The sequence below is a fragment of the Oryctolagus cuniculus genome, chromosome 6 (assembly GCF_964237555.1).
Source record: "Oryctolagus cuniculus chromosome 6, mOryCun1.1, whole genome shotgun sequence".
In the NCBI taxonomy this organism is placed as follows: Eukaryota; Metazoa; Chordata; class Mammalia; order Lagomorpha; family Leporidae; genus Oryctolagus; species Oryctolagus cuniculus.
In genome coordinates, this window is record NC_091437.1 from 57,800,176 (window position 1) to 57,824,982 (window position 24,807).

Sequence of the window (24,807 nt, forward strand, 5' to 3'; positions counted from 1 at the left end):
CAGCGTGGTGCGCCGGCCGCAGCGCGCCGGCCGCGGCGGCCATTGGAGGGTGAACCAACGGCAAAGGAAGACCTTTCTCTCTGTCTCTCTCTCTCACTGTCCACTCTGCCTGTCCAAAAAAAAAAAAAAAAAAAAAAAAAAAAAAAAAAAAAAACAAAGAAAAATAAGGTGGAAAGGGATAATTTCTTAGGGTGGACATTCATGTTTTCTCTTGTAGCTATATTTATTTCAACTTCTGATGTTTACAAATTTTTAGTGATTCTAAGAAATGATGTAATTAGAATAATAGTCTGTAGAAAGTGACTTAAGCTCTATTCTTGAAGAATTGTCAGCACTAAAGAACACTATTTAAAGAGGTTTATATTACTAAATTTTACAGCTCTAAAAATCTTTCCCCTCCCCATCAGACTGTAATTGTTATTAATAATTATTGGGTCTTGTTCAAATTATGTGCAAGATAATCCTGCCTCACAAACCAAAAGGCGGGACATAAAATATACAATATTTTCCCTGTGGAAATATTTTTCTTAATTTAAATTATGTCATAGTTTATGATATGTGCATGATATTTGCATTAATTTGATAGTCCTTGATTCTGGGATAAGGATAGATTTTTCTTGAAAATTAGACTATCAAGTATTATACAGGATGGAGATGGGAAACTTCGATTATTGAAGTCTTGGGTTGGAATCTGCTGTCTTTAAAATATTCAAGTTGTTTAAAGGAAGCTCATGTGTGAATACATGTTGCTAATATTTCAATGATAGAGTCATGTGCAAATCTACTGAATTTCTACTAGAAATGTGTTCAACTGTGAAGGTGACGCTCAAGTTGGTTATCTTTACCACTATATAATTTCAAAGTGATTATCAGTAGGAATCTTTTCCTAAGATCCTGAAATTATTTTCTTTGGAAAATTTTACTCATAATTGCTTCCAGCAGCCTGTCTGAAAACAATAAATATAAGATAGGATCATTCCTATTTCTGTTATAGAAACTCTGAAGCTACTTTGTATAAATATTAAGTGCACATTTTTGTTTCTTCTTTTTTTTCTTGTTCATATTATGATGACTTGGTGAACTGGAAAGATGAGAAAACTCATATCAGCTATAAGTTCATCAATAAATATGGTTGAGATAATTTATATAAAGAGTTAAATTTCAAGTACTATGTATTAAATGTTTCCTACAAAACTGAATGAGGAATATTGTGCATAGTTGCATTATTAATAACTTATAATTCTTTAAAAGTTCTATATACTAAGGACTTAATCATTTATATACTAATGTGTTACACTTTTTTTTTTAGAGTAAGGTAATCATAGGATATTATTCCAAGGTATATTACTATTTGAAGAATAAACATGTTTAGACTGAGATCTGGTAATAAGTAGTCAAACATTTTAATAATATATTGGGGTGTATCTGTTTATATGTTTTTTACTTAAACATATACTGTTCATTGCTAACTCATCATATCTAATATCCAGGAAGAAAAATTAACATGTTAGGTTTATTGAGAAATGTATGTGAGTGTTAAGCCAGAATTGCAGGCTATTTGTTAACTTAAATGTATATAGTATGGTTACAATGATGTGAAACAAACACCAAAAGCCAAGTTGTTAGCCGAAGTTAAAAAAATAGGTTAAAATATTAATTTGTTGTCTCTACTATTAAAACAACATAAGAAATTATTTATTTTTTAAAATTGTATTTGTTATACAAGTATCATGTATTTCATATATAGATTTAAGAGCATAGTGACACTTCCCTCCTACCCTCCCATCTGCCCACACTCCAACCTTTTCTCCTCCTCTTTCTCACATTCCCACTCTTAATTTTTACAAAAATCTATTTTCAGTTTGCTTAATCATCAATAATTATTTTTATTTTCAAAATTTCTGTACTGGTTATATTATATAATCACATATAATATAATTAATTAATATATTATTATAATTATATATTATACATAATATTTATATATTATATATAAATATAATATTATATATTATAATATTATATAATATATAATTAATATATATACACACACAAACACAAGTATTTGGGAAATTCAGTAAAATCCAATTAAAAATGTTTAACTTTGTCCAGTCTGACCAGTACTGCCTTTGTTCAGATGATACTTGTAGTGAACAATTTAATTTATAGGCTAGTAAGCAGTTTATTGAATGTATTTTAATAAATACACTGTGAACAATTATTCTATTATCCTATATTATAAGGTGTGTAAATTTTAGTTCTACTACACATAGATGGATATAATATATATTTATTAAATTCCCACTGATTCCAGTAAAAATTTTCTGCTTACTTCGGGTCCTGCTTATTTTATCAAACTAGCTACCTCTCTGTAATGTTAAGCCTCTTACCACAACGTGGCAGTAAACCAAGTCAGTAGAAACTTCAGCAGAGTGGAATGTAATAGTTAATTTTTATATTCCATCTGGTACATTTTTTCCTTCCTGTGAAAAGGCCAAAAAATGTTTTTAGCTTAAACAAAGGATAAATGAGCATTCTGAGTAAGGCTCCTTTACTGTCCTAATGATTAATGATCACTGAACACTTTTGAAAGATTAGCATTTTTCAGAGCTGCTAAAAAAATATACTGTTTTATTTAATTACAAGAAAGTAAAGGCGCTTCACACTGACAGGTGGTGGAAATTAGCAGGCAGTTTTGAAATTGTGCTGTGCACGAGAAATTAGATCTCATTTTAATTCTGCTTTTCTCAACTAGCAAATGAGGTTAATGCCATACATATTCAGCTGATATGGATGAAGAAATTGATATAAAGTAGATCAACATAGCTACAGGGCTAGATTAATTTATAGGTAAAGAGGCAGTGATAAATGAAAGTAATGTAGTAGTGGTCACTAAACTCCTCTGCCATGAGGGATTCAATAGCGTTAGTTGCTCATTAAAGGCATTGTCAGGGTGCATCAAATAGAAATTTGAAAAGGAATAGCCAACTAACCCCTAATTATCAAAATACAGAAAATACTAATTATGCCTTAATTAGCTTTTCTTTTAATGTACTGAAATTTGTTACTTTTTGTGTGGCACAAATGGATAGTTATATCAACAATAAATAGGTTGTTTTAATAACTTTCTTTTACCTCTGGGAAAACTACACTCCAATTTTTAATATGCAATAATGCTTCTCTCTAGCCTGTAGGAGATGAAAATTATTAAGTAGCTTTATTTTTTTGAAGATTTTACAGCAGCTTTGGGAAGAATTATTTCACCATGCATCAATTACTTTTAATTGAACTGAATATTTTTCAGATTGTACCAAATGCCTCTCATTTAAGTTTAGCAGTTAGAGTTTAAGAAAGCATCCTAATGAGAACTGCACATAACCTCTGTCATGTGTTATAATAAGATAAGGATGATTATTTATTTCGAATTTTTCAAAAGCAATCCAGGGTTGGAATTGTAAAGGTAGTCATCTCATTTATTTCTGGTAGTAGGTATGGAAAAATAGAGGCTATATATTCTAGAAACTTGGCTTATCATTCTTCCTCCCCTGCAAATAAGGTGGTTATCAACAGTTCAGTTAAGAAAGAGGATCATCTATTTAGGAAAAAGATGCAGTGTTGCAGTGAAAAGCAGCTTGAGCTTTTGGTCACATAGACTTCAGTCCCATTGTGGTTACTTGCAGGTTGTTAACTACCTACCCTTAGGAAATCCATTAACTTTTCAGTTCATCAACTTCCTCCCTTAAAACGGGCGTGATAGCTTTATATATATATATATAAATATATACATATAAACATATATATATATATGTTGTGATGTTAAGTACAATATGGCAAGTACCTGGCATAGAATTTACCCAGTGCAGTTGCTGAAGAGTGATAGTTGCTGTTACTGGTAAGAATAAGAAGATAGAACTTTTTATTTAAAAAAATCTTTCTATATACATTTAATGTAATGAGTTAATTCTCTTTCAAAGAATTATGTGTAATCTAGTCATTAGAACATCTAACATAATTCTTGGTATGTGCTAGAAATCAACTGATGTGTCACAGATTGATATTTGTGTGTAGGAGGGAGTGGTGATTTGGAAACAGTTTGATGTTGGGGCAGGTATTTACAGTGATTGTAGTATTGGCAGATACTTTAAGTTTGCATTTTCTCTCATTTTTTAAAAAGATTTATTTATTTATTTGAAAGAGTTACACAGAAAGAGAAGGAGAGACACAGAGAGAGAGAGAGCGAGAGAGAGAGAGAGAGAGCTTCCATCTGCTGGTTCACTCCCCAATTGGCCACAAGGCCGGAGTTGTGTCAATGAGAAGCCAGGAGCCTCCTCCAGGTCTCCCACGTGGGTACAGGGGTCCAAGGACTTGGGCTACTGCTTTCCCAGGCCATAGCAGAGAGCTGGATTGGAAGTGGAGTAGCTGGGACTTGAATCTGTGCCCATATGGGATGCTGGCACTGCAGGCAGCAGCTTTACCCGCTACGCCACAGTGCTGGCCCCTGCATTTTCTCTTAATGCCAGACAGGACCAGGAATTAAAACAATAGAATCTGATTCCAAAGCCAAGACTCTAGAAAAAGAAAAGTGTAACTTCTGACCTAATCAAATCTGTGATTACTTCAAAAGCTCTGTTTTCCAACCTCTCATTTTTTGATGCTTACATTGGGTTTTTGTTTCTTCCCATTCCTCCTCTTTTACTTCTTTGCTGTCTTTATAGGGGGTATTGGTCCTGGAGTTCACTGGCCTTTAATCAGTTCTGTGACACTAAGCTTCTCCAACTTTGTTTTCCTTGTCAAGTAAAATAAAAATAATATTCAGGGGTCTTTTTGGGTGATCATAGTATGTTTTTCTAATATCCTTTTATTAATTATATTGTATATTTTTTCAAAAACCTCAGGTGTATAGGGGCAGGCATTTGGCCTAGTGATTAAGATGGTGGTTAAGGTGCTTACTACCCATTTTAGAGTACCTGTGTTCAATACTTGGCTCTGGCTATCACTTTCACCTTCATCCAAATGCAGACCCTATCAGATTTTGCTGTGGGCTGGCAGGGTCCAGGTTCTTGTCTCCAACAGAAGAAAGAATTCCAGGAGGAGGCGTAGATAAATGTCAGCAGAGAAGCACCATTAATTGCATGCACTGCTGAAGAGAGCTGCGCTCCACCAGGCTTGGCTCCATCCCTTTGGAGTCATGTGAGCAGCCCTTATTTGAATATTCAAAGGGGTGGGGCTTGGGGTGGAGCTTGAATGGCATGCATTCATTTTTCTTGCCCTTTTTTTGAAATTTCAGAAGTTCATGGTGTCAGCCATGGTAATTCTGTTGTAATAAGCTAAAGGTTATTGCCGGACAACCTACAGCCCTGTTGATTATTTTTAGCCAGCAACAGCTGTAAGAGCCAAAGTTTCTTAGAAACGCTTTTTTTCTCAGCAGAAGCCGTTTTCCACTGCCTGAAAAGGGGATGGAGAGTTTGGAAGGTATGGGTGGGGCTTCAGGAATGGGTTGTTGAATTTAGCTCCTCCTTGGTAGCTGCCTCCCTGCCTGCATTTCTAGCAGGTAGTAGTTCAGTTGCAGAGCAATTGCCATTTCAGATAATTAGGAACACTGAGGTTGTGATGTTAGAAATCATAGAAGTCCATTGAGAAACTTTGGATGGTTTTTTTTTTTTTTTTTTTAAATTTACTTCACTCTGGGCCGGCCCTGCGGCTCAATAGGCTAATCTTCGCCTGCGGCGCCGGCACACGGGTTCTGGTCCAGGTCGGGGCGCCGGATTCTGTCCCGGTTGCTCGTCTTCCTGTCCAGCTCTCTGCTGTGGCCCGGGAAGGCAGTGGAGGATGGCCCAAGTGCTCGGGCCCTGCACCCGCATGGGAGACCAGGAGAAGCACCTGGCTCCTGGCTTCGGATCAGTGTGGTGCGCTGGCCGCAGCAGCCATTGAGGGGTGAACCAACAGTAAAGGAAGACCTTTCTATCTCTCTCTCTCTCTGTCCACTCTGCCTGTCAAAAAAAAATTTTAAAAAATTTACTTCACTCTTAGGGATATCCATATAAAATTATTAAACTGATTGTGATCAGATGACATTGTCACAGTATTTAAATGGACACAGTATAAAAAATGTATATACGCATAATAATACCATCAGTACCAAAAGTGGTAGTGATGATAATACGATGTTAAGCCCTTCTCATTCAATGATGAAATAATCTTGTTGAGGTTCTTGATGCTCTCTAATCCCTGCTAACTACAAGTAGACCCATGGCTTATCTATTTTATTGTAGTTTACTTGGATCTTAGATGTCTATGCAGATAATTTTGAAATCCTTGAGTTGGAGGGGTCTTCAAAAAGTTTGTGGAAGATGATGCAGATTATGAAAAATCTACACATGAATTTGAAAAATATTGCATCAAAATAATCTTTTCCAAAGAAAGAAAGGGAAAGGAAGGAGGGTGATAAAGAGAATGGGAGGGAGGGAAGGAGTAAACTAGTATCATTATATTCTTAGAATTGTATCTATGAACTATGTTGAATCTGTTAAAAACTAATTAAAAATTAAAATGATAAAATAACTTGTTGAAGTTTACTCATGTATATATAAAGAAAAATATAAAATTTTCAGAGGGCACAGGTCTCAAGGCTATGGTTTTTAATTTCTATAAAATAATTTTTAATTTGGTAAGGAAGTATTGGAGTTTACATGGTATTTTATTGTTTTTGAATTGTTTTTCCTAGATATAGAAATCAAATGATCATGAGTTTAGTTATACTATCACTATTTAGAGTATTTTGCTTTCCAATTTTTATTTTGTATTATAATAACATTGCAAAGTTTAGAGCCAGAAAAGATCTAAGAAATCATATGCTACCATGAAGCGGTCTAAAAATAAAAAATCTCAGGCAGTGAGAGTGATTTGCCAGAGTTCTCATGACTATTAAACTTTAGAAAGCTAGAATCTAGTAGATCTTTATTTTCCTAATGGAATGATTTTTATCTAAGCTGTTATTTATTTTCTTGGGTCATTACATTAATACATTCTTCAAAAGTAGAGCATATATCAGTATTTTTTAAGTTTTTTCTATAGTTGTAAATAAAGTTTTTAAGTATATTTCTATAGTTGTAAACAAAGTTCTGATGTTTGTTACAGGATTCTTTTTTAACCATTTTATCCTGTTTTAACAATAAAAATTAAGCAATTATAGAAATAGCCAGGTTTTTCAATTGGTGTAAGTTGGCTTTCTTCTTTTTTTTTTTAAATTTTAAAAATGTATTTATTTATTTGAGAGGCAGAGCCACAGTAAGAAAGGAGACAGAAAGAGAGAGGTCTTCCATCTGCTGGTTGACTCCCAGACCAGAGCTGAGCCGACCCAAAGCTATGAGCCAGGAGCTTTCTCCAGGTCTCCCAATGTGAATGAAGGGGCCCAAGCACTTGGGTCATCTTCCACTACTTTCCCAGGCCACCAGCAGGGAACTAGATTGGAAGTGCAGCAGCCGGAACTCAAAGAAGCTCCCATATGGGATGCCGGTACCACAGGTGGAGGCTTAACCTGCTATGCCACAGCACTGGCCCCAGCTTTATTTCATACTGCTAATATAATCACATTATGTTCAGGCATTGCAATTATCACCAAAATACACGTCCATTAACTAAAACATAAGTCTGAGTATATAATTATTGTCTACAAAGCTATTAAACCATGAGCAGTATTTGTAACTAATACTTAAATTATTAAAAATTGATACCATCTTCTGTAAACTTAAAAAATGAATACCATGCACATTTAGCTTGATTGGTTCATTAGGTGCTTAAAAATATATGATGGGGATTCTTAAAGATCATTAAGGTAAGTGACTTGAGATATGAATTTTAAAATAGTTTCTATAATCTAATATGTAACCTTTCTGAAGTCTTTTTTTCCCCAAAATTTGCATTGTAGTAAAATATGTTACATAAAATTTACTATCTTAACCTTTTTAAATTATGCAGTTCAGTGATATTAAATACATTCGTATTGTTGTCAATCATCACTACCATCTGTCTCCAGAACTCTTCATTTTGCGAAGTTAAAACTATACCTGTTAAACAATAGCTCCCATTCCTCCACATCTCTTCAGCTTGTGGCAACCAGCATTCTTACTGTCTCTATGATTTTGACTAATTTTGACTAATCTAGCTACCTCTTTTTAAGTGAAGTCATATTATATTTTGTCTTTCTGTAACTAGCTTATTTCACTTTGCATGAAGTTCTCAACTTCTCAGCCTTCATCTACATTGTCGCATGTGTTGGAATTTCCTTTTTTTTTTTAAGGATTTATTTTATTTATTTGAAAGACAGAGTTACAGAGAGAAGTAGAGAGAGAGAAGAGAAAGAGAGAGAGAGAAAGAGGTCTTCCATCCACTGGTTCACTCCCCAAATGGCCTCAACAACCAGAGCTGAGCCAATCCAAAGCCAGGAGGGAGGCAGGAGTTTCTTCCAGGTCTCCCACATGGGTGCAGGGACCCAAGGACTTTGGGCCATCCTCTGCTGCTTTCCCAGATGCGTTAGCAAGGAGCTAGATTGGAAGTGGAACAGTCAGGACTCGAACCTGAGCCCATATGGGATGCCAGTGCTGCTGGCAGGGGCTTTAACCTGCTGCACCAAGGCACAGGCCCCCAGAATTTCATTTATAAGGCTGAATAATACTCCATTGTACGTAAGTACCACATATTGCTTAGCATTTATCGTTGGATAGATACTTGTGTTGCTTCCATGTTTTAGCTGTCAAGAATAAAACATCAGGTTGAGTATATAATTATTGTCTACAAAGCTATTAAAACATAAGCAGTATTTGTAACTAATACTTAAACTATTCAAAATTGATACCATCTTCTGCAAACTTAAAAAATGAATACCTTGATTTCAGTTCTTTTGAGTAAACATCTGGAAGTAGAATTACCAAATCATAAAGTAGTTCTGTTTAATTTTTTAAATATTTTCAATTTATACTTAATAATTATGCATATTATGGGGTATAGTATTATTATACTTCAATGCATAATTTAATGTATCGGATCCAGGGTAGTTTGTATATCTTTTCCCCCATTTATTATTTGTTTGAGTTGAAAACATTCACAATCCTCCCTACCAACTCTTTTGAAATATACAGTTAATTGTTGCCAACTGTGTTATCCTACTGTGTTGTAGAACATTAGACATTGTTCTTCCTACTCAGCTATACCCCTGTACCCATTAACTGTCCTCTGTCCAGCCTTCCTTCTCTCCATCCTTCCCAACTCCTGGCCAGTGTTCTACATTCTACATCTATGTGATCAACTATTTTAGCTTCTACATGTAAGTGAAAAAATGCAGTATTTGTCTTTATATGCCTGACTCATTTAACATGGCATCCTCCAGGTTTATCCATGTTGCCACAGATGACAGAGTTGCATGCTTTGTATGGCTAAATAATAGTCCATTGTATACATATGCTACATTATCTATTCATCTATTGATGGATGAATACCAAGGCTTATATGATTTCTTGGCTGTTTTGAATAGTGCTGTAATTCTTTGTTTAACTTTTTGAGGAACCACATGATTTTCCACAGCAGGTGACCCATTTTATATTTCCATCAGTGATATACAAGTATTCCCATTTCTTCACATCTTTGCCAACCCTTATTTTCTGTTTTGCTTTGCTGAAATCTTTTATCCATATGAAATTAAATATGTATGTAAATTCACATCACAATAAAACTGAAGTGACATACTCAACCTTTTTAACTTAAAAGGTATTTTTGGGCCTATCGGTACAAAATTGCTTTAAAATATGAATATATTGACTTGAAATCTGTCTGAACTCACATTACTAATAATATGTGCCACTTTTCTTTTTGATACCACATTTAGAAGACAGCTGTTTTGACAGCTGTCACCTATAAAATGGCTCACGATGTTCCTTCCTAATATGTAGTGTGAACATTATACTGTATGACATAATTTCAGCATATGTATCTCAGCCATGTAATAAAGAAGACAGAGTCAAGATATTTCCTGACTGGTTTGTCCCTGCCACTAATCTTGTGTTTTATAGTGGAAAATATTTTAGTTTGGAATTTGATGGACTTGATTCTAGTGCCAATTTTGATCAATTCGAAGGTCTAAGGCCTTTAGCAATTTACCTACTTCTTTTAGGTATCACTTTTCCTAAATAAAACCACGTTCCTGGGTTGTTATGAGGATTATAAATAATAAGTATAAAGAACTTCACATAAAATTGATGTTTTCTAAATCATAACTACTCACCTCGCTTTGGTTGTAGAATCTTGTTTAAGACAGTCTAGGCCGGCGCCACTGCTCAATAGGCTAATCCTCCACCTGAGGCTCCGGCACACCGGGTTCTAGTCCCAGTTGGGGCACCGGATTCTGTCCCGGTTGCTCCTCTTCCAGTCCAGCTCTCTGCTGTGGACCGGGAATGCAGTGGAGGTTGGCCCAAGTGCTTGGGCCCTGCACCCTCATGGGAGACCAGGAGAAGCACCTGGCTCCTGGCTTCAGATCAGCGCGGTGCACCGGCCGCAGTGCACCGGCCGGAGCAGCCATTGGGGGGTGACCCAATGGAAAAGGAAGACCTTTCTCTCTGTCTCTCTCTCTCTCACTGTCTACTCTGCCTGTCAAAAAAAAAAAAAAAAAAAAAAAGGAAGACACAGTCTAAATATTAAATTTACCTCATGTAAAATAGAAAAATTGCATTGAATTAGGAGAAATATATCTTCAGAATTATTTGTTGAGGAGATTATCCTTTCTTCCATTGATATCTTGGCCTTTTTAAAGAAAATCAATTGTTTATACATATATGTGTATGTCTACTTTTGAACTCTGGTTTGTCCCTTTGATCTATAAGCCTATCCTATTCAGGTACCACACTGTTTTAATTACTGTAGGTGATGTTCAGTCCTCCAAATTTGATTAAAAAAAAGTATTGCTTCGACTGTTCAAGTTTTTTTGCTTCTCTATACAAATTTTGGAATTAGCTCATTGATTGCTACAAAGATAAAAGGCTATAGTTTGTCAGAATTGTGTTAAACTGATAGTTTGAGAACTGAAATTTGAAGACTATTGAGGTTTCATATATTCCTAATTTTGTTAAGTATGTACATTTTGAGTTTCATAAAAATTGGAAATAGGGATGTCGGATCTCTGACGATAGTTGGGGGTGTGTCTGTTTCTTTTCGTCCTTGTATTTGTTTTTACTTCGTGTATCTTGAAACTCAACTGTTAGGTCCTTGAACTTTCAGGACTCCATGTCCTCTTGATGCATTGGCCCCTTTATTCTGAAGTGATCCTCTTTTCACGATAATATCCTTTGCTCTGAAATCTATTTCTCCCTTCTTTTGATTAGTTATTAGCATGGTGTATCTTTTTCCTTTATTTTACTTGTAACCAATTTATGCCTTTCTGTTAATACAGTAATAGGCCGCATGTGGTTTAGTCTTGTTCTTTTCTTTATTCTATGTGACAATCTCTCTCTACTTTTTTTAAAGATTTATTTTTTAACTTGAAAGTCAGACTTACATAGAGAGAAGGAGGGGCAGAGAGAGAGAGAGAGAAAGAGAGAGGGAGAAAGAGTATTCCATCTGTTGGTTCACTCCCCAGATGCTTGAAACGGCTGGAGCTGTGCCAATCTGAAGCCAGGAGCCAGGAGCTTCTTCTGGGTCTCTCACATGGGTGCAGGGTCCCAGGGACTTGGGCCATCTTCTACTGCTTTCCCAGGCCATACCAGAGAGCTGGATTGAAAGTGGAGCAGCTAGGACATGAACCGGTGCCCATATGGGATGCTGGCACTGCAGGCTTTACATGCTACACCACAGCACGGGCTCCTCTCTCTACTTTTTTTTTTTTTTAATTTTATTTATTTATTTGAGAGGTAGAGTCACAGATGGTGAGAGGGAGAGACGGAGAGAAACCTACACCTACTTTGCCACAGTGCCAGGCCCTGACAGTTTGTCTACTTATTAATTTGAGCAATATAAAATAAATCATTTTCATTTACCATAATTATTAATGTGCTTGAATTTATTCCACTGTCTTGATTTTTTAATATTTTTCAATGAATCATATTGCTGGTTTTTCTCTCTTTTTTTGCATTTCTTTTTATTTATTTATTTATTTGTTGACAGGTAGAGTTATAGACAGTGAGAAAGAGAGACAGAGAAAAAGGTCTTCCTTCCATTGGTTCACTCCCCAAATGGCCGCCACAGCCGGCACTGCGCCAGTCCGAAGCCGGGAGCCAGAAGCTTCTTCCTGGTCTCCCACATTCCTCCTGGTCTCCCATGTGGGTGCAGGAGCCCAAGCACCTGGGCCATCCTCCACTGCCCTCCTGGGCCACAGCAGAGAGCTGGACTGGAAGAGGAGCAACCGGGACTAGAACCCAGCGCCCATATGGAATGCTGGTGCTGCGGGCAGAGGATTAACAAGTGAGCCATGGCGCCTGGCCCCTTTGTATCTCTTTTGATAGAGGTTTTTATTTTAATTTATTCATTTTAAAGGTAGAGGCAGAATTGGGGAGTATCTGATCTGCAGTGGTTGGGTATCAACCAGGACTGGAGTCAGGACCTGGGAAGGCATCCAAGTTTCTCATGTGGGTGGTAGGATCCCAATTACCTGGAACCATCTCTGCTGCCACCTGAGGTTCACATTAGCAGGAAGCTGGAGTCAGGACCTGGATCAAGGAAGCAAACTTAGGCACTCAGTGTGGCATGGTAGGAGTCTCAGTCACTAGCCTAAATGCTTACTGTGGGGATTGAGTATCTTTTTATTAATCAAGTTTGTATCCATTTTTGGACTTGTGAGCTGTAACTTTTGTTACAGCTTTTAGTAGTTATACTTTAGGGCTTGTGCTTCACATCTTTAACTTATGACTTTTGTCATCTTGCAAATCACATGATACCACTTCATTTAACAAATAAGAACTTTATAACAGTATATTTCCATTTCTTATCTCCCATCCTTATGCAACATTGTCATACATTTTACTACTTTGTACATCATAAGCCCTACAGTACTTTTTTTTTTTTTTTTACAGGCAGAGTGGACAGTGAGAGAGAGAGAGAAAGGTCTTCCTCTGCCGTTGGTTCACCCTCCAATGGCCACTGCGGCCAGCGCACTGCGCTGATCCGATGGCAGGAGCCAGGTACTTATCCTGGTCTCCCATGGGGTGCAGGGCCCACGTACTTGGGCCATCCTCCACTGCACTCCCTGGCCACAGCAGAGAGCTGGCCTGGAAGAGGGGCAACCGGGACAGAATCCGGTGCCCCGACCGGGACTAGAACCCGGTGTGCTGGCGCCGCAAGGCGGAGGATTAGCCTAGTGAGCCGCGGCACCGGCAGCCCTACAGTACTTTGATGTGATTTTTGCTTTAACCAATTATCTTTTAAAGAAATTTAAATAGTAAGAAAAATATTTTATATGTACCCATATAGCTATCATTTCCAGTGGGTTTTGTGTGTGTGTGTGTGTGTGTGTGTGTATGAGTGTATTTAGATCCAGAATTCCATGTGGAAGTCTTTTCTATCTGAAATATTTCCTGTAAAATTTAATCTAGTGTAGAAATCTTGGTGATAGATGGTTTCAGCTTTTGTATGTTTGAAAACACATGTATTTTGCCTTCTGTTTTGAAAAGTATCTCCATTTGATATGAAATTTTAGGTTGAATTTTTGTTGATGTTGCAACTGAATACATTAAAGAAATTATGCCATTGTCTTCTCACTTGTTTTTTTATAATGAGGCATCTGCTGCAATGCTTTTTTCTTTTCCCCTGAATATAATTTGCCCTTTTTCTTTCTGGTTTTGACTCTTCTTTCTGCTTACAAGATTTTTACCTTCATTACTGTAAAGTAGTAAAGTAGTTTGATTATGCTGTGTTGTTTTCTTCTTGTTTCTTGTGCTTCAGGTTTGAGATTCCTGTATCTGTAAATTTTGAGTTTCATAAAATCTGCAGAGCTTTTAATATTTTATTTCCTTATCTATTTTTCTGTCCCTCCTGCTTGTCTTTCTTGAGGACTCCCATTATACATATGTTACACTACTTGCATTTGCCCAGCAACTACTGATGTCTTTTTTTTTTCTATGTGTTTTAATTTGGGTACTTTCTATTGCTGTCTTTAAGTTCACAAATACCTTCTTCTGTCATATCTGTTCTCTTGTTAATTACGTTCAGTGTATTTTTTATCTCTAGTACTGAAGTTTGGGCTATTTATTATATCATCAGTGTCTCTACTTAAATTTATTTCCTCTAACTTTTGAACATATTAAGTACATATGATACATGATACTTTTAATTATTTTGCCTAATAATTCTGTCATCTATAGAGTTTTCTTCTTTTCATGCCTAGTAATTTTTCTATTAGATAGCATAGTTTGGTATTCTTGTAAATATTCTCAGGTTTCATTCTAGGGAAACAATTAAATTACTTGGAACAGTATGTTTCCTTTATATCTTTTTTTTTTAAATTTGACAGGTAGAGTTATAGACAGTGAGAGAGAGAGACAAGAGAGAAAGGTATTCCCTCCGTTGGTTCACTCCCCAAATGGCCACTACGGCCAGCATGCTGTACCAATCCGAAACCAGGTGTTCCTTCCTGGTCTCCCATGCAGGTGCAGGGGCCCAAGCCCTTGGGCCATCCTCCACTGCCCTCCCGGGCCACAGCAGAAAGCTGGACTGGAAGAGAAGCAACTGGGACCAGAACCCGGTGCCCATATGGGATGCCGGCGCTGCAGGCAGAGGATTAACCAAGTGAGCCACAGTGCTGGCCCCTCCTTTATATCTTGCTTTAAGACTTTGTCGTACAAAACAAGAAGAGCATGTAACTAAAAATCTTTCTGAGTCATCAACGTACCAAGAATAAGATTTTCCATTGTGGTTATTGGTAGTAGTCCAATGACTATTTCTGGCTCTATATGAACCCCAGATACCATTCTGTCTAATCACTTATATTATTGAATTGAAGCCTTTGAATCAGATATCAGCAAATATTTTCTGTGAACAGCTAAATAATAAATATTTTAGACCTTGCAAGCCATACAGTCTCTTTCATGACTGTTCATATCAGTTTTTGTAGTGCAAAAGCAGCCATAGCCCATGTGTCAATGATTAGTCATGACTTTGTTACAATTAAACAACTAAACTGTATTTGTGGCTACTGAAATTTGAATTTTGTGTAATCTCCCTGTATCAGGAAATGCTATTCCACAATTTTTTTTCTGAAAATACCATTTACTTCTTGTTAAATAAAAAGCTGTTATTTGCTACAAAGAAATAGGGAGCAAACTGGAATTGGCCTTTGATTTGCAGTTTGCCAACCTCTTCTCTTTAGACTGTTTCTTTAAAAAAAAAAAAAAAGATTTATTTATTTGTTTGAAAGGCAGTTAGAGAGGAAGAGACAGAGAGTGACTACAAAAGATAGAGCTTCATCTGGATCTCTCCCTTGGGTGGCAGGGGCCCAAGCACTGCCTTCCCAGGTGCATTAGCAGGGAGCTGGATCAGAAATGGAGCACCCAGTACACAAACCAGTACCTATATGGGATGCCAGTATCACAGGCAGAGGCTTAACCTGCTATGCCACACTCCACTCCCTAGACTGTTTCTTTTAAATGTTGTTATCATTATAGCTACTACTTTGCTACTGTTTTTTATTTGTCCAATCTATCATTATTCCATTTAATTGTGTATTATTTAATAGTTCCATTGTATCTTCACTTACCAGCCATACCCCTGTCAGTGGTTTCTCTGTGGTTTGTAGTCTGCATTTTTAACTTATCAACCCCAATTGATATTAAACACTTCACATATAATGTAAGAACTTTAAAATAATATGTTTCCATTTAAATTATCCATCTTTTGTGGCTTTGTTCTCAGATTTTACTTCTACATTTGAACCTCTCAATATGGTACTATTTTTTAATAGTCTGCTATCTTAAAGAAGTGGAATAATGAAGGGGAAAGCTTTTATATTTCCTTTCATGTATGCTAATTGACACTATGCATTCCTTTGTGTCTGGCTAAATCTCTGTGTGGTAGTGTTTTTTATTTTCTATTTGAAAATGTTTAAATGTCTTGTAGTGCAGACATGATAGAAATTGATTCTGTCAGCAATTTTTCATCTGGCTGAAAAATTATTTTGCCCATACCTATCAGACATTTTGATTGGGTATAGGTTTCCAGTGTAGAATTTTTTTAAACTATTTGAAAACATATTCCATTGTCTGTTAACTTTCATAGTTTCCAACAAGAAGTCTGAAAATTCTGGAATTCTGCACTGATGTTTAAGTCTTCTGAAACTTTGAACTCTTATCTCTATCTTCTTAACTCAGTGAGATTACTATACTGTTCTTGGGATGCTGCTTTCTTCTCTGCAGTCCAGAATACTTGTTTCCTTTCTGCAAGTATTCTAGTTCTGCACTGCCTGTTTGCTACTGTCTCAAAACTAGTGTTTAATATATTTAATCTGGTTTTCTTGTTACATGGGGCAGGAGGATAAACCTAACCCTGTTACCATATCATGGATGGAAAAGCAAGTACATTCTTTCAGAAAGTTAAAAATGAAGTATGTATTGAATGCCCTAAGATCTAAATCTAGTTTACATACTGGAGATGTAAAAACATTAATTATACAAGCTTGGTGTTTTTTCTCCTGGAACTTAGATTCCAGGAGAATTATACAATAACTAAGGCAAAAAGGTAATTTAAGAAAATGGATAATCTGTGAAGATACTGCTGCAGGATGGTATGATGGAGTGATGGGAGAAAGAGTATACTTTGGAAGAACATGAAAGCTCTGCTGAGATAATACTATATGGCATGAAACTTGATTGTTGTGAAACACATATTGTCAGACCATGAGGAGGGCTGGTGCCTGTTTTGTAAATAAAGCTTTTTTTTGGAAGACAGCCACACTCATTCCTGTACATGCAGTCTACAGCTGCTTTGGTAGCAATAATGACAAAGTTGAACAGTTGGTCCACAAACACTAAAATATTTATTACCTGGTCTTTTCAGGAAAGGTTTTCTAATCCCTAACATGAAACAACCATACCCCCTGCTGCTTGAGCTGAAGTCAGGACTGGCCTTGTACTTGTAAAGCTCATTTATACTTTCTACTCTTAACTTAGTGGGCTTTTTGCAGCATTTAACCCTGATTGACTAATTTCTCTCTTTTGAATTGTTTCTCTTTCCCCTTAACTTCTTTGATACCCTGTTCTCTTATTTTTTTTTTTCCCCTCTAATCTCTCTGGCAGTTCCTTTTCCACTTCCTTTATATACTTACTTTCCTGGGTCTAATCTTAAATGTTGCAGTTTCTTAAGACTTATCATCTTTCTTTTCTCCCTAAGTAGTTCACAGGCACTCTTGTATCTTCAATTACCACCCCTTTGCTTAATTACTACCAGATACAGATCTTAGCTAGACATATCACCTGAATTTTAAACTTATGAATTTTCTATTTGACATCCATCTGTTACCTTAAATTCAATACACTCTAAACAGAACTCATGACATCTCCTACTAACAGCACTTTACCTTTGGATTTCTCTATTTCAGTAAATGAGATCTGCTGTTCATGGTGAAAACCTGGAATTCATCATTACAGCAAGTTGGTCACTAAGACCTTTCAATTTTCCCTCTTGTCTATTTGTTGTTCTACATGTGTTTCCACATTCCTCTCCATGACCCGTGTGGTAGCTTCTTCTTGATTTTCAAACATTCCTCAATGTGGTCTATCAGACACCAAAGCAACAGTGATTGTTTTAAGATGGAAACCAATAACTTACCCCTTGGTTTTAGGGTAAAGACTAGAATCTTGTTCGTGGCTTATAGAGTCTGCCAAAGAAACTTCTCTGTCTCTTCCCTATACCATTTTTCTTCTTTTTCTCCTTTCTCTAAGTATCTGGCTTTATTTCCTGAAGTCTCCAAATATTTTATCAGAGCCTTTGCATTGTATTATTTCTTCTCCTTTTTGGAACAACGTCTTTCTCACTTATTTTGCCTTGTTAGTTCCTTTTCTGTTTTCTCTAGGCAGTCTTCCCTCCCCCACCTTAGTGTCTCCAGTTATGTGATGTCATATTACATTGTCCTTAGCCTTTAAGGTACTTAACTATGATTAATCACAACTACAATTAATATAGTTATTTGTTTCTTCCTCACAAAACTATAGACTGCATAAGGGAAGGAATTGTATCAATCTTGTTCACTATTATATCCCTAGCACCCAGCACATTTTTCACAGTAAATATTTGTGAAATAAAATGAGTATGTTATATGTTTTAATTATCACAAAACACTGCAATTTATAATTTCTCTTTGGGAGTCTTTTAAATTCCTTGGGAGAAATCTGGTAAAGAATAATGGTAATAGCTGCCATTTATAGAGCAACTCCCTTGTGCCTGCTATTCACTATGCTACATGCACAATATTATTTTAACTCTTACAGCAACCCTTCACTATGGTTAACCTTCTCCCCATTTTTACATGGGGAAACTGAGGCTCAGAGAGATTATTTTACTTGCCCACTGTCAAACAGTAAGTAGCAAAGCCACAGTTCAAGTCCAATTGGTCTTTTTCGAGAGGCTGTTACACGCTTAACACTGTGTAGCCTAAAGTGTGATTTTCATTATAGAGACCAACTTTTTTATTTGCTTCTGTAACTGTATAGAAAAACATAGACTGCTAGACGTAGTGGTCCTGGTTTTTTGGGGGGAATGGGAGGTGAGATCTGAAATTGAAGGAAGAATTTTGAATTAATTTTTCTATTAATTATTTGATCTATTAAATTTTTATGCCAACTATTGAACTTTTGCAACCACTCTTCTGAATACTTTATTAAAGTATCATTTATTAGCTTGTTGTATCTTCTTATCACCTCATCAGACACATATGATATAGAATTTTTACTGATTTTTTAAATAACAAGTGATACCTTTATACCACACTGAAATTTCAGAATTTTCTGTGAACGAGAACAGTTAAATCAATATTAGATTTATAAGACACTACAAAAAAGTTAAATATATTTTGTTATAGAAAATAAAAATTAGTATTGTTAAGGAAAAGGACAAAGTAAACATGGCTAAATCCTTGAGTTTACTAATTCTTTCAAATAAAATTATGCATATATTAAGAGAGACTGCTATATTTTTAAATGTAGATTCTAATAGTAAAAGGAAGAAATCAATTTTTGAGGTAAAAATTTTTTTGGTAATCTTTATTTAGAAACTTTAATAAGAATGCTTTATACCTATAGAAAACCTACCTGGAATATGTTAGAGATATATCAAGTATGATTTTTGGAATACCAAATAATTTAACTCTGACAAGATAAACTGTATCCTTTAAAAAAATTTTTTTTTGAAAGATAGAGATCTTCCATCCATTAGTTCACTCCCCAAATGTTTGCAATGATTGGTGTTCAGCTTGCTGGGAACCAGGAAGTAGGAACTCAATCCAGGTCTCCCATATTAGTGGCAGGGACCCAAGAACTTGAGCCATTACCTGCTGCCTCCTAGGGGCTGCATCAGTGGGAAGCTGGAATTGGGAGCTGAAGCCAGGTATAGAACCCAGGCGTAGGCATTCACATGTGGACATGGGTGTTCTTAGCCATGGTCTTAACTAATAAGCCAAACCACCCACCTCTACATTCTTTTAAATCACTGTTAGAGTAGCTTGAATAATGGAATGTAATTTAATCATTTAAACTCACCTGGATTGTGGACATCTTCCATTTCTGTAGGACTAATTATTTTGTTCATGAAAGCGGTCTCTTATTTATTGATCTTCTCAAATTTGCATTCTAAGGGGCGCTAACAATAATCAGTTATAATAAGCATCTTTATTTCTATAATCTTCATTCCAAAATGATTTTAGACTTTTGATGTCTTTGTCTCTTCCAACTTTTGCAGAGACCTTCTTAGCCTTGTGTACAGAAAAGCACTAGTAGCTAATGGAGAATATGCATACCTGACTTTTTCCCCACTCCTATAAAAGGAGAATTCATCCACTGCCACTGTACCTTTTCTTCTTTTTCTTTTTTGTCTTGCACAGAAGACTGACATCTTCCTGTGAAGGGCTTGTGGCAAACCTATCCAACTCGGGTTTCTTCCTTCTTGAGAACGATCTGATTCATCATCATCTGAACCAGGGATCACAGTCTAAGGGCCCAGGTGAGGGCAAGTCAGTCTGTATGTTAAGCCAGTTTCTTTTCTGGACAGGTAAGTCACATTCAGCTGTGACCTCACTCAGCATCAGTCTTTCTACCTTTTTCAAAGTTTCCTAGTCCCCAAAGAAAAGACAAAATTTCATTCATTTCATCTGTCCATTTATTTTAGGATCTCCATAAATTATTAATGACTGTCACATCATTAAAAGATTCTCTTTGCTTTATAATGTGATCATTTTCAGGATACTTGTTCATCTTTAAGTTCAAGAAGTCTTAAAAGGAGCGTATGTGTGGTGACAGACATATTGAAACAGATATTTCTAGCTAGAAATTTAGAACTGATTCTCATTTCCATTTTTATTGAACTTCTAAGAGTTCAGAGTAGCTTAAAATCAGTCTAGAACAGATGATCTTGTACCCTTATACTTTTAATAGCTTTTAACTGTGTTTATAGATGCTCTGAAACCGGACTTAGATTCAGAATAGTAGAGCTAACATTTGCACCAGTGGTCAACATGAAGATTCTCTCATTACTTTTCTGAGGATTATTTAATTTACTGTCAGAATGATTAAGGGCAGAGAAAACATTTCTCTGTCCTATGTACAATTTCCATATGCTGGTTATATGAAGAAATTTAGGATTGCTTTTCAGGCAAGTAGTTGTCGCCAAGTGAAGCACTGCTTTGCACCTTGGTGCTGTCTTAACAACTGGGAATGAATTAGGTCTGTGACTACAGGACTATTTTCTAGACAACTTATTTTTCAAAACCTTTTCTTGATTGAGTGAAAAATATCTGCCTTGCATTCTGATATTCATAGTTTCTCCTTCAAAATTTACTTGTGCATGATGTATAATTTGTTGCGTAGGTGACCATTTATGTACATAGTAAATTGGTTTTCAAATCATAAAACATTAATTTGTTTCATCATCATAATATTGTATGCACATATTTTAAGGAAATCAAAAATGCTGCTCTAATGTATGTGATCTCTGCCATTTGCCAACATATACATAAGGATAAATTGGGCTTTTATTTCCTCCTGTTGAGTTAATTCTCCAAATGACTGATAAGTTATAAACTAAAGTGAATATACTTCAGTGTGTTTGCTACAGTAAAGTGATGCCTTGTTACTGATTAGAAGAGAGATTATCTTCCTCTGAATTTTGCCAGATGAAGCTGAATGTTTACATCATCCTTTACTGCTGGCTTATTGAAATATAGTGTGGTGTTTAATACTCCAAAAGATCTATTCTGTATTTGAACAAGACAACTTGTTCTTTGACTGAAAAGGTAACTTTTTAAGCCTTTCTTATTTGGACCACCTGATATTTTACCATTAAATTCTAAATAAAGTAATTGTTTACTTGATTCTGTATCAGTACAATTAAGTATATATGAACATATCAATTTATTATGTACAAATCTGTTTCTATTCCTTATGTTAAATGCAACATGTGCAGAAAAACAGAGTATTTCTTGGGTATCAAAAATGTCCCAGTCAGGGCGCCAGATTCTGTCCCGGTTGCCCCTCTTCCAGGCCAGCTCTCTGCTGTGGCCAGGGAGGGCAGTGGAGGATGGCCCAAGTGCTTGGGCCCTGCACCCCATGGGAGACCAGGAGAAGCACCTGACTCCTGGCTTCAGATTGGCACAATGCACCACCCGTAGCAGCCATTTGCGGGGTGAACCAGTGGAAGGAAGACCTTTCTCTCTCTCTCTCTCTCTCTCTCTCTCACTGTCTAACTCTGTCTGTCCAAAAAAAAAAAAAAAAAAAAAGCAAAACTGAATCATGTTCTAACCCAGGAATGTTGTACACATTAAAAGCCTTATTAAATATCAGGGGGCATGTTTCAAAGCATTAGGAAGTAGCATAGATTTCCAATAGTGTTATTGGGCTGAGTGATCAACTATATTATTGAAGGATTGTAATTTTGAAGAAATTAGCTAATGGAATGAAACTTGAGGGTTATATTTGATTGGCTTTGGAAGTATTTGTATATTTAAAAGAGTGTGAGATTTGAGGTAACCACTCCTACTTTTTCCCTCGACTTTTATCTTTGTTATGCTTTTACTTTTGTAACCAGAAGTTTTTTGGGATAGATGCATATGTGAACATTGGAAATTTCCATAATTGTAGTAGTGACATCATGGCAACAACTGTTTCAATAAATGAATTAGCTAAAATTTAGAAACTTAAAAGATCAAGTTTTTTTTTTTTTTTTTTTTTTTTTTTTTTTTTTTTTTTTTTTTTTTGACAGGCAGAGTGGACAGTGAGAGAGAGAGAGACAGAGAGAAAGGTCTTCCTTTGCCGTTGGTTCACCCTCCAATGGCCGCCGCGGCCGGCACGCTGCGGCCGGCGCACCGCGCTGATCCGATGGCAGGAGCCAGGAGCCAGGTGCTTTTCCTGGTCTCCCATGGGGTGCAGGGCCCAAGCACCTGGGCCATCCTCCACTGCACTCCCTGGCCACAGCAGAGGGCTGGCTTGGAAGAGGGGCAACCGGGACAGAATCCGGCGCCCCGACCGGAACTAGAACCCGGTGTGCCGGCGCCGCTAGGCGGAGGATTAGCCTAGTGAGCTGCGGCGCCGGCCAAAAGATCAAGTTTTAAGTCTTTAAAACATCAGGCTGAGATGAGCTTTTTTTTTTTTTTTTTTTTTTTTTTTTTGACAGGCAGAGTGGACAGTGAGAGAGAGAGAGAGAGACAGAGAGAAAGGTCTTCCTTTGCCGTTGGTTCACCCTCCAATGGCCGCCGCGGCCAGCGCGATGCGGCCGGCGCACCGCGCTGATCCGATGGCAGGAGCCAGGAGCCAGGTGCTTTTCCTGGTCTCCCATGGGGTGCAGGGCCCAAGCACCTGGGCCATCCTCCACTGCACTCCCTGGCCACAGCAGAGGGCTGGCCTGGAAGAGGGGCAACCGGGACAGAATCCGGCGCCCCGACCGGGACTAGAACCCGGTGTGCCGGCGCCGCTAGGCGGAGGATTAGCCTAGTGAGCCGCGGCGCCGGCCTGAGATGAGCTTTTAATCATTACACGAAGATTTACAGAACTTAAACATGTAGAGTTAGATCACGTCTGATTGGGTTTCTGTTCTCTACTGGCTAATACATTCTAGAAATGCCTGTCATGTAATAAGGGACATGCTAGCTGATTTTACCTTACTATAAGCAAAACAAAATAGAAAAGCAAAGTTTTTAGGAAAAGTAACTCATTCCAAACCAAAAAGTTGACTCCCAAAACCAAATATGTTACTTTTAGACTCTTCCACGATTGACTGTTAATAGGATTTATCTGCCCATGTTTGTAAGGGCATGCTGTTGAAGCACCATAGGCTTTGAGTTACCTTTTAAGTGAAATATGTTTCGTTGGCTAGAGCGAGATATTGTGGAAATGGTGTGCTTAAACTGGACTTCCTTGTCTCATTCTCCCTCATACTTAGGATTTGATTGCATTACTATAATAAGCATTATATTAAAACTATGTTTTACATTTTTCATGTCCATTTTCTGTCCTTACTTTTCCTAACAATTTTGCTAATGCATCTAAGATGCCAGAAATAATCCTTTCATACAGTTGTATAGAGATATTCTACTTACATTTTTTTTGGTGATGTCTTGCATTAACTAATAGAAATGTGTGTCCTACTATTATCCTCTACTATACCTTCATGTCATTGCTTAGATTACCTGACAACTGCTAATTGTCAAGTTAATAATCATAGAATTTTCAAAAAGGTGATGCCTGTTCATAAAATGGCATTTGTTGTTGCCAAAATCTTATTTGACTCAAAATAGCTAAATTTAGTTGACTCTAAAATTGTATATTGTTAAAATATGCTACTTAAAACAAACATACAAACTATGATTTACTTTCAGTTCTGAAAATATTCAGAAGGATTTGTTATGTTTTGCAAACCTTTCTGCAAACTACTAATGGGATGAACACAATATATCACTTTTATAATAGTGAGCTATTAAAGGCAAGCATAAAGCAGTCTGAAGCCCATAAGTGCTGCCAACAGCTCCTGCTTTAATGAATTCCCTTTTAGATGTCCATTAAATGCTCGTGGCAAATGTACTCATAATGGAAATGGCAAATCTAAATGGGTAGATATGAATAATCCATGGAGTTTAAATTCTGTTTATGATCATCTTCACATTTAGTTTTCAAGACAACGCAGTTTAGTTTTCATTACAGTTTGGAATAAAGAGGACAGGGAGTAATTGATTGCTTCAAGCAGATTAAAATCAATGGTTTTCTTCTCAAACAACCAGTTCAATGCGGTAATTCCAACTTTAAACATTGATTTAGGGTACTCAACACCAAATGTTTTGTGCTGTGTGAACTTTTATATAGAAAGACTATTATTAATTTTATTTCCCTATATATCTATATGGTGAAATATAGAGGTTGTTAGTAGCATGTGCATGACTTAATAGTGATCTATATTAAGTCATTTTGATACTATTGCAGTCATATAATGAATCAATGAGATTCCCGTCATCACTGTAATACTGTTTGTAACCCATTAGCACAGAGAAATTACAGCCCATCATACATCATTACTGTGATTGAGGCTTTATTACCATATTCTCAAATTGCTTGCTTGCTATAAAACTAAATAGACACAAGGCAA

General features: G+C 36.6%; 1 protein-coding gene and 1 long non-coding RNA gene across 11 annotated transcripts in view; both read left to right on the forward strand.

Moving 5' to 3' along the window:
- Nucleotides 1-10,020, forward strand: part of LOC138850214 (uncharacterized) — a 34,120-nt gene extending 24,100 nt beyond the window's left edge. Inside the window, exon 2 of the long non-coding RNA XR_011389900.1 lies at nucleotides 169-10,020. This is a non-coding gene — a long non-coding RNA (uncharacterized lncRNA). The remainder of the gene's footprint in view (nucleotides 1-168) is intronic.
- RANBP17 (RAN binding protein 17) overlaps nucleotides 1-24,807 on the forward strand; it is a 371,265-nt gene that overhangs the window by 122,113 nt on the left and 224,345 nt on the right. The gene's annotated exons all lie outside the window — the stretch shown is intronic.